This window comes from Portunus trituberculatus, chromosome 4, assembly GCF_017591435.1.
Source record: "Portunus trituberculatus isolate SZX2019 chromosome 4, ASM1759143v1, whole genome shotgun sequence".
Classification (NCBI taxonomy): Eukaryota; Metazoa; Arthropoda; class Malacostraca; order Decapoda; family Portunidae; genus Portunus; species Portunus trituberculatus.
This window is the reverse complement of record NC_059258.1, coordinates 3,147,571-3,157,570: the sequence shown is the minus strand read 5'-3', so window position 1 is coordinate 3,157,570 and position 10,000 is coordinate 3,147,571.

Below are 10,000 nucleotides of genomic sequence, written 5' to 3'. Positions count from 1 at the left end.
TTATCTATCTATCTCTGCCTTCTTTCCTTTCAATATCTATCTATCTATATTTGCCTTCTTTCCTTTCAATATCTATCTATCTATCTCTGCCTTCTTTCCTTTCAATATCTATCTATCTATCTCTGCCTTCCTTCCTTTCAATATCTATCTATCTATCTCTGCATTCCTTCCTTTCTATGAACTCCTAATCAATATACACTATGTCAAGTCTTTCAAAATGTATCGCACTTTTTAATTTTCTTCGTTACCTCAAAACTTAAGAGCGTTCCCGTCTGTCTTATTAGCAGTAAGGTTCCCAATATTACCATAGTGACTTGTGTAAGGTCATCAAGAATCAGCTACTTTTTTTTCTAATGCAAGAGGGAAACCAGCTAGCTAAGGGCAACAAAAGATTAAAAAAAAGGTCCACTCGAAATGCTAGTTCCCTGAAAGATTGGTAAAAAGAATTAGCCAAAAGACGGAGAAATGTCTTAAAATGTCTTGCAATGTCTTGTTAGTATTCCCAGTATTCTTATCAGCATAGTCTGTCTACTCTGGAACTCTGGAACTCTGGAACTCTCTACATAACTTCTGTATTTCCGTCTTCCTATGACTTCATTTCTTTTAAGAGGAGGTATCAAGACATTTGCTCCCTTTGGCTAACCCTTCTTATCTTTCGAGAACCAGCAATCAAGTGGGCCTTTTTTTTTTTTTTTAACATTGTGTTGCCCTTGGCTGGCCTTCTCTCCTACATTTAAAAAGAAAAACAACTCTAAAATGGCCCCTGGGTCTGGGTTTGAATGGTGCCCCAGGGAAGGCGTGGTTGTCAGGTCTTGAGGGAAACAGTTAATTAACCTTCTAATAAGCGCATTGTTTTTTTTTCTTTTATGTAGAACTAACGAATGCAAAAATATGAATATTAAAAAAAAGGCCCACTTGAATTGCAGTCTCCATAAAAGAATCAAAAGTCAAAATTCAGGAACAAAATGTCTCGACACCTCTCTCTTAAAAGAAGTGAAGTCGGAGGAAGATGGAAATACAGAAACAGGCAGAAAACAAGTAATATTCACATCAAATCATTTACGTAATCAATAAACTACAATATGCTCTAAATCCAGGAGTCATTTTAGATTGGACAGACTATAGTGAGGTCACCAGGGTCAAACTTTTGTAGCTTTTAAATATTCCAGAACGGTTTGTGTCCCCGTGTCCGTCTCGCCACAAAGGCCAGAGCGGTGATTGGCAGTGTTCTCATGGTGTTGTGTCCCATTGTTGTAGAATTCTTGATGCTGTCACTAGGTTCAGGTAAACAGCCTTGACAATCTTAGTACCTGCCACCAGAATCCGTTAAGGTATCAAAATTCATGCAAACACTCTTAGAAATCTTAGTATCTTCCTCTATGCCCCGTTAAACTATCAATATTCAGATAAACAGTCTTGAAAATTTTAGTAACTTCCTCTAGAATCCGTTAAGGTATCAGAATCCATATAAACACCATTGACAATCTTAGTATCTTCCTCTAAAATCGGTTAAACTATCAGAAACCGTATAAACACTCTTACACATTTTAGTATTCTCCTCTAGAAGCCGTTAAAGTATCAGAATTCATATAAACACCCTTAAATATCTTGGTAACTTTCTCCACAATCCATAAAGGTATCAGAATCCATGCGAACACCCTTGAAAATCTTATTGACTTCCTCTGCACCCCGTTATAGTATCAAAATTCATATAGATACTCTTGACAATCTTGGTATCTTCCTCTAAAATCCGTTAAGGTATCGGAATCCATGCAAACACCCTTGAAAATCTTATTGACTTCCTTTGCACCCCGTTAAAGTATCAGAATTCATGTAGATACTCTTGAAAATCTTAAAAGCTTTCTCTACGAGCCGTTAAACTATCAGAATTCATATAAACACTCTTAAAAATCTTAATTTCTTCCTTTAGAATCCGTGAAAGTATCAGAATCTATGCAAACACCCTTGAAAATCTTGGTAACTTCCTGTAGAACCTGTCAAACTATCATTAACATAAACAACAACTTTTTAAAACACCAACATTGCATTTTCGTTAACCCATACACTATAATGGTAATAAAACAGAAAACACCACACTTTTTAAAACCCAAACGATCACTCCATTAAAACAAACCCTTGAACACCCAAACAACTTTCACACAAACATGAGAAAAGGACAAAAAAAAAAAAAGAAAGAAAAGAAAAAGATACGCTTAAAAATATTGAACAGCAAACTAAACTAAACCAAACAAACAAAAACACCCTTGAAAACCCAAATAACACACACACACACACACACACACACACACACACACACACACACATGTAAGGGGACTAGCAGCTTAGTAGGCCTTTTTTTTCCCATTATATTGCCCTTTTGTCAGCTTTTCCCTCTTACATAAAAAATAAATAACTTGAATATACTCGTACATCAGTGGGAGTCTCGTGGCCTTGCTGTGGTGTCTCCCGTCTTGGTTGCCCGGGTAACGCGCGGGAAACAGTGAGTAGCGGGCGGGGTGTGTCTCTGGTGATTGGTGGTGTCTTGGGGTGCATTGGGTGTTATTATTAAGGCGTGTCGTGTGATTTGGCTGGTGGGTAATGTGTCAGTGGTGAATGACTGTGTTTTGTTTCAGTTGAGTGGGATAAGATGAAGAAACATTGTATCCAGAAATGTTTCTCTCTCTCTCTCTCTCTCTCTCTCTCTCTCTCTCTCTCTCTCTCTCTCCGTGACTATTTAAAATGCCACTGAAATCGCAAAAACATTCTTAAAAATCAACATAACTCCACCGTGACTATTTCTAAAGGCCACATAGATGATTAGCAGTGTTCCAAAAGCTGTTTCTCTTGTCAACGATGGAGAAATCTTGTTAAAAAGTCACTGAAATCGCAAAAACAGTCTTAAAAGTCAATATAATTCCACCGTGACTATTTGCAAACGCCAGAGAGATGATTAGCAGTGTTTTCAAGGCTGTTTCTCTTGTCAGTGATGCAGAAATCTTGTTAAACTGCCACTGAAATTGTAAACACACTCTTGAAGATTAACATAACTTCAATACGACAATTTTCAAACGCCACAGAGATTATTGGCAGTGTTTTCAAGGCTGTTTCTCTTCTCAATGATGTAGAAATCTTGTTAAACTGTCCCTGAAATCACGAATATACTCTTAAAAATCAGTATAACTTCTAAATTTCTAAACTTCACAGAGATGATTGGCAGTATTCTCAAAGCTGTTTCTAGTGCCAGTTATGTAGAAATCGTAAAAACACTCTTAAAAATCAATGTAACTTCACCATTATAATTTCTAAAACTCCATAGAAGTGATTAGAAGTGTTCCCAGTGATGCAGAAATCTTGCCAAAGTGTCACTAAAAATCACCACTATTAAAAATCAACATAACTTAACTGCAGCCTTTTTGAAGTAGTGGAGGTGGTGGCAGACGTGTTCCAGAGTAAGTGACATAAGCAACCAGTAAGTCATTGTGTGAAGTGGTAGGGAAACACAAAGTGGTGTAATGTTTGTACTGATTTCCTTGCATCAACTTGTCTTTCCCAACCACGAGAGAGAGAGAGAGAGAGAGAGAGAGAGAGAGAGAGAGAGAGAGAGAGAGTATCATTTCCTTCACCAAAACATTCATAAGTTTGTCACTGCTCACTCCACACATTTGTCCTGATATACACAAGGAAGTCAATGTTCTTCAAACTTAACCTATTCAGTGTTAGCATATTTACTTCCAGCCACTCACTCTACACATTTGTCTAGATATACACAAGCAAGTCAGTGTTCAAGCTTAACCTATTCAGTGTTATTTAGTACATTTCCCTCTAAACCCAAGACACTCACATACAGTTATCTACACCATCAAAGAGTGTTTTTACGATTTCAGTAACGGTTGAACAGGATTTCTACATAACTGACACGAGAAATAGCTTTGAGAATAGTGCCAATCATCTCTCAAGTTTATAAATTGTCTCCGTGAAGTTACATTGATTTTTAAGAGTGTGTTTACGATTTCAGTGGCAGTTTAACAAGATTTCTACATTCAGAAACGCACTGTTCTCTCATCACGACTATTTTCCAAGGCAACAGTGATGATTAGCGGGGTTTTCAAGAGTGTTTCTCCAATTAATAATGTAGAAATGTTGTCAGTCTGCCTTTAGAACTGTAAAAACGTCTTTGAAAACACTGTTCTCTCACCGCGACTATATCCCAAGGCCATAGAGATGATTAACGGGACTTTCAAGAGTGTTTTTCCAGTTAATAATGAAGAAAAATTGTCAATCTGTCTGTAGAACCGTAAAAATACCTTAAAAAAAAAACTCGTGTAAACTTGAATAAAGCTTTTTTGAATAGTGGAGGTGAAAACACAGAGAGATTTGAGAATATCAGCCAAAGTATCAATAAATTACAACATATATTCCCTTTATTTTTTCCATCTCTTTTCCTTTGTGTGTCCATAAACATACATTGCTTTGAGAGGAGAGTTTATTTAAGAGAAAGTCTTGAGCAAACGGTAAGATTTCCTGCCTGTGTTTGCTGCCTTGAAGGTGACAGCCAGCCTCGCCAGTCACTTTAGAAGGCATAGGCTTAAGATCTTATGTGCTTCTGTGCTTCACCTCTGCTATTTCAAAAGACTGTATTTAAGTTTATACGAGTTTTTTTTCAGGTGATTTTACGGTTCTAGAGGCAGAGTGACAAAATTTTCTCCATTATTAACTGGAGAAACACTCTTGAAAACCCCGCTAAACATCCCTGTAGCCTTGAAAAATAGTCGTGATGAGAGAATGAAGCGTTTTTAAGGGCGTTTTTACGGTTCTAGAGGCAGAGTGACAAGATTTCTAGATTATTAACTGGAGAAACACTCTTGAAAACCCCGCTAAACATCCCTGTGACCTTGAAAACAGTCGTGGTAAAAGACTAAGGCGTTTCTGATCACGGGACTAAGGGGGGAGGGAGTTTTCGGCGTTAAGATAAGATGTTTTCAAGGATGTTTTTATGGTTCTGTCTTACAAGCTCTGGTGGGAAGTATTGGTGGTTTTCAAGGGTGTTTTTGTGGTGTTTGTGGTGGTTTTCAAGGGTGTTTTTGTGGTGTTTGTGGTGGTTATCAAGGGTGTTTTTGTGGTGTTTGTGGTGGTTTTCAAGGGTGTTTTTGTGGTGTTTGTGGTGGTTTTCAAGGGTGTTTTTGTGGTGTTTGTGGTGGTTATACAAGGGTGTTTTTGTGGTGTTTGTGGTGGTTTTCAAGGGTGTTTTTGTGGTGTTTGTGGTGGTTTTCAAGGGTGTTTTTGTGGTGTTTGTGGTGGTTATACAAGGGTGTTTTTGTGGTGTTTGTGGTGGGTTTTCAAGGGTGTTTTTGTGGTGTTTGTGGTTCTGTGGTTTGAAGTATTGGTGTTTTTTTTTTTTTTTTTGTCTTTCTTCCTTTTTTATGATTGATGTTTCATTTGCTCGTTTCCATAGTCCTTTCTTCCTTTCTGTCTATTTATCTATCTATCTTTCTTCCTTCCTTCCTTCCTTCCTTCTGTCCTTCCTCTCCTTCCTTCCTTCCTTTTCTTTTCTTCTTTCTTTCTTTCTCGCATTCATTCTTTCTTTTTTTATCCTTCCTTCCTTCCTTCCTTCCTTCCTTCCTTCCTTGCTTCCTTCCGTCCTTCCTTCCTTCCTTGCTTCCTTCCGTCCTTCCTTCCTATCTCACATTTCTCTCCCTTATAAGACATTCGTAGCGTCTCAAACCTCTAGACACACACACACACACCACACACACACACACACACACACACACACACACACACACACACTTCCTTCACTCTCCATTCCACACACAATCTTCCTTCACCCTCATCCTTCACTCTGCCTTACCAGTTACTCTCTCCCCTCTCTCCCCTCTCTCCCCTCACCCCTCACCCCTCACCTTGACTCATCGCCCAAACAGTATCATGTCTCTCTCTCTCTCTCTCTCTCTCTCTCTCTCTCTCTCTCCAACCTTGCCCATGACACGCTTACCATTCCCTGACACACTGACACGCCTTGCTACCCTGCCACGCCCTGACACGCGTCCCTGACACACTGCACGTATCAGACACGCCCCTGGTGCCTGATTGTGCTTGAAAAGAAGGCCATACGTGTGTATTTGTTAAGATTCACTGCCACGTACACACACACACACACACACACACACACACACACACACACACGGTAGCTCAATGGTTAGAGCGCTGGCTTCACAAGCCAGAGGACCGGGGTTCGATTCCCCGGCCGGGTGGAGATATTTGGGTGTGTCTCCTTTGACGTGTAGGTGGTGTTCAGTGTTCACCTAGCAGTGAGTAGGTACGGGATGTAAATCGAGGAGTTGTGACCTTGTTGTCCCGGTGTGTGATGTGTGCCTGGTCTCAGGCCTATCCGAAGATCGGAAATAATGACCTCTGAGTTCGTTCCGTAGGGTAACGTCTGGCTGTCTCGTCAGAGACTTCACCAGATCAAACAAACAATCAAACAAACAAACACACACACACACCGCGTAGTGTAGTGGTTAGCACGCTCGACTCACAATCGAGAGGGCCGGGTTCGAGTCCCGGTAAGCGGCGAGGCAAATGGGCGTGGCTCTTAATGTGTGGGGTGTGTTCACCTAGCAGTGAATAGGTACGGGATGTAACTGGAGGGGTTGTGGCCTCGCTGTCCCGGTGTGTGGAGTGTGTTGTGGTCTCAGTCCTACCCGAAGATCGGTCTATGAGCTCTGAGCTCGCTCCCTAATGGGGAAGACTGGCTGGGTGACCAGCAGGCGACCGATGTGAATTACACACACACACACACACACAGGTGGTGGTTTTGCATGTGTTAGGTTGGTGAGGGAATGCTGTCTCTCTGCTCATCCTTGTGTGGTTTGCTGTTCTCTCTCTCTCTCTCTCTCTCTCTCTCTCTCTCTCTCTCTCTCTCTCTCTCTCTCTCTCTCTCTCTCTCTCTCATTTCTTTATTTGTTTCTGTCTTCGTTTTAGTTGCTTTGGTTTTTTTGTTGGTGTGTCTGTCTGTCTGCCTATTTGACTCTCTCTCTCTCTCTCTCTCTTTCTAGTTTATTGCTGTCTGCCATTTTTTATTTATTTTCTCTATTTGTTCTCTCTCCTTGTATTCCAGTGTGTTGTCTTTTTTTCTTTTTTCTTTTCTCTCTTCCGTGGTTTTGTTCATATTGGGGAAAAGGAGGAGGACGAGGAGGAGGAGGAGGAGGAGGAGGAGGAGGAGGAGGAAGCGAAAAGTAGGCCATATATGTTAATAATAATAATAAAAAAAAAACCAAATAGATGAAAATGATAGATGAAAAATAAAGCAAGAAAATTTCCAAAAGTATATCAACTGTATCATGACACTTCACTTGACACATACAACTAGTTCGAAAAGCTTCAGTGATACGGCTTCATTTGAGCGGTTCGAATTGTTTCATGACACTTCCTTAGACTCTTTACCTACTCGTGTGTGTGTGTGTGTGTGTGTGTGTGTGTGTGTGCTATGCGAGTGATCAGAGCAGTTAGTCAGCTTTCTTCTCCTCATCTGTCTACTTTCAAGCCCGTTGATGTCCAAGTAGCTACTTTTTTTTGTCTAATTTTCGTTCATCGCTTGAATATAAATTTCTAAGGTAAGCAAAAAATAAGTGGGGATTTTCATTTAACCTCCTCAGTACCGTGACGCGTTTTCATTCATTCTGGTGACTATTTGGTGATTTTACTCAGCTTCAGAAACTCATGTCGGGGATTAGAATAGTGAAGATTGCGACCATTAATCTTCTGATCTCCATAGACTCTTCCTAATGTCAATAAAATGGTCTAATCGTACACAAAACTCGCATTTCCTAGTTCATTTTGCTGACTATTTGGTGATTTTATACAACTTCAGAAACTCATGTGGGGGATTAGAATAGTGAAGACTGCGACCATTAATCTTCTGATCCTTCATAGACCCTTCCTAATGTCAATAAAATGGTCTAATGGTACACAAATCTCAAGGTAAAAATGTGTCCCAGTACTGAAGGTGGATTAAAATAGTGAAGACTCTGGCCATTAATCTTCTGATCCTTCATAGACCCTTCCTAATGTCAATGAAATGGTCTAATTGCACACAAATCTCAAGGTAAAAATGTGCCCCACTACTGAAGGGGCTAATAGTTTTTTGTTTTCCTTGACCAGATTTTCTTCCTCTTATATAAAGAAAAAAAAAAAAGAAAAAGAAAAAAGAAAATAACTGATAATTTTTTGGGTTTCGAACTGGGGATGTTAGAATTTTGATTGAGTTTTGGTGTTCCTCTGTGTGTGTGTGTGTGTGTGTGTGTGTGTGTGTGTGTGTGTGTGTGTGTGTGTGTGTGTGTGTGTCCCAGTTCCCACAATTCCCATACCCTTCCTTGTCCTTCTTTAAGATATCAAGTTACATGGTAAAAAAATGTCTCAAGAACTTTTCTGAGCCCCTCCCTGCCACACCCTGCCTCTCCCTGCCACTCCCTGCCACTCCCTCCATCTCCCTGTCTCATGCACATTCTCTTTGACTCTTTACTCTCTCTTTCCTCGGTCTCTGTCTCTCCCTACCCTGTGTGCTTATTCTTGCCTCTCCTCTCCCTTTCTCTCCCTCTCTCTTCCTGTTTCATGCCTCTCTCTTTCCCATGCTCACTATTTTTTTTTTCTCTCTCTCTCACTTCTCTCTCTCTCCTTCCATTTCACACCCTAACTGTCTTGGTGTTTTTTAACCCCTTCAGTAGTGGGACACATTTTTACCTTAAGATTTGTGTACCATTAGACCATTTTATTGACATTAGGAAGGGTCTATGGAGGTCAGAAGATTAATAGCCACAGTCTTCAATATTTTAACCCCTTCAGTACTGGGATACATTTTTACCTTGAGATTTGTGTACCATTAGACCATTTTATTGACATTAGGAAGGGTCTATGGAGGTCAGAAGATTAATAGCCACAGTCTTCAATATTTTAACCCCTTCAGTACTGAGACGTATTTTTACCTTGAGATTTGTGTACCATTAGACCATTTTATTGACATTAGGAAGGGTCTATGGAGGTCAGAAGATTAATAGCCACAGTCTTCAATATTTTAACCCCCATATGTGTTTCTGAAGCTATATAAAATCACCAAATTAGTAACGAAATTGAATATGGTAACGCGGCATGGTATTGAAAGGGTTAAGAGGTTGTGTTAGTCTCTTGTTTTCTCGTAACCTCTTTGACTTTTTTTTTTTTTTTATTTAGTTTTGTTTTTCAGTTTGTTTGTCTTAAAGGTTGATTTTAATATTGTCATTGTGTTTCTTGCCAGTACTATAACATGTCTTTGTGTATATTCTAGTTAATATTAGGCGATTTTATACAGCTTCAGAAACTCATATGGGGATTAAAATAGTGAAAACATTAGACCATTAACCTTGTGTCTTCCATAAACCCTTTCTAATGTCAATAAAATGGTCTAATCACGCGCCAAAACTCATGGTAAAGATGCCTCCCAGTACTGAAGGGGTTAACAGGCTTTACATTATTTTCTTATCTCGTAATCTCATTGACTGTTTTTGTATCTATTTTTGTTTTTCAGTTTGTGTTTGTTTTAAAGGCTGATTCTAATATTGCTACTGTATTTCTTGGGTTTTTTAAGTGTTGTTGTATTACTCTCTTGATCGCGGGTAACCTCATTGACTATTTTTGTTTTTCAGTTTGTGTTTGTTTTAAAGGCTGATTATAATATTGCTATCTTGGGTTTTTTAAGTGTTGTTGTATTACTCTCTTGATCGCGGGTGACCTCATTGACTATTTTTGTATCTATTTTTGTTTTTCCAGTCTGTGTTTCCTTAACCCCTTCAGTACTGGGACACGTTTTCACCTTGAGTTTTAGGTGCGATCAGATGATTTTATTTTATTTATTTATTTATGGGCTAAAGGGGATACTTTTTGTGGTACCTCCTATCTTCAACCCCACCCGCTAGGAAACCATTGCCCCGAGTGAGGAATCCCAACCTACACTCGGACCGTGGACAGG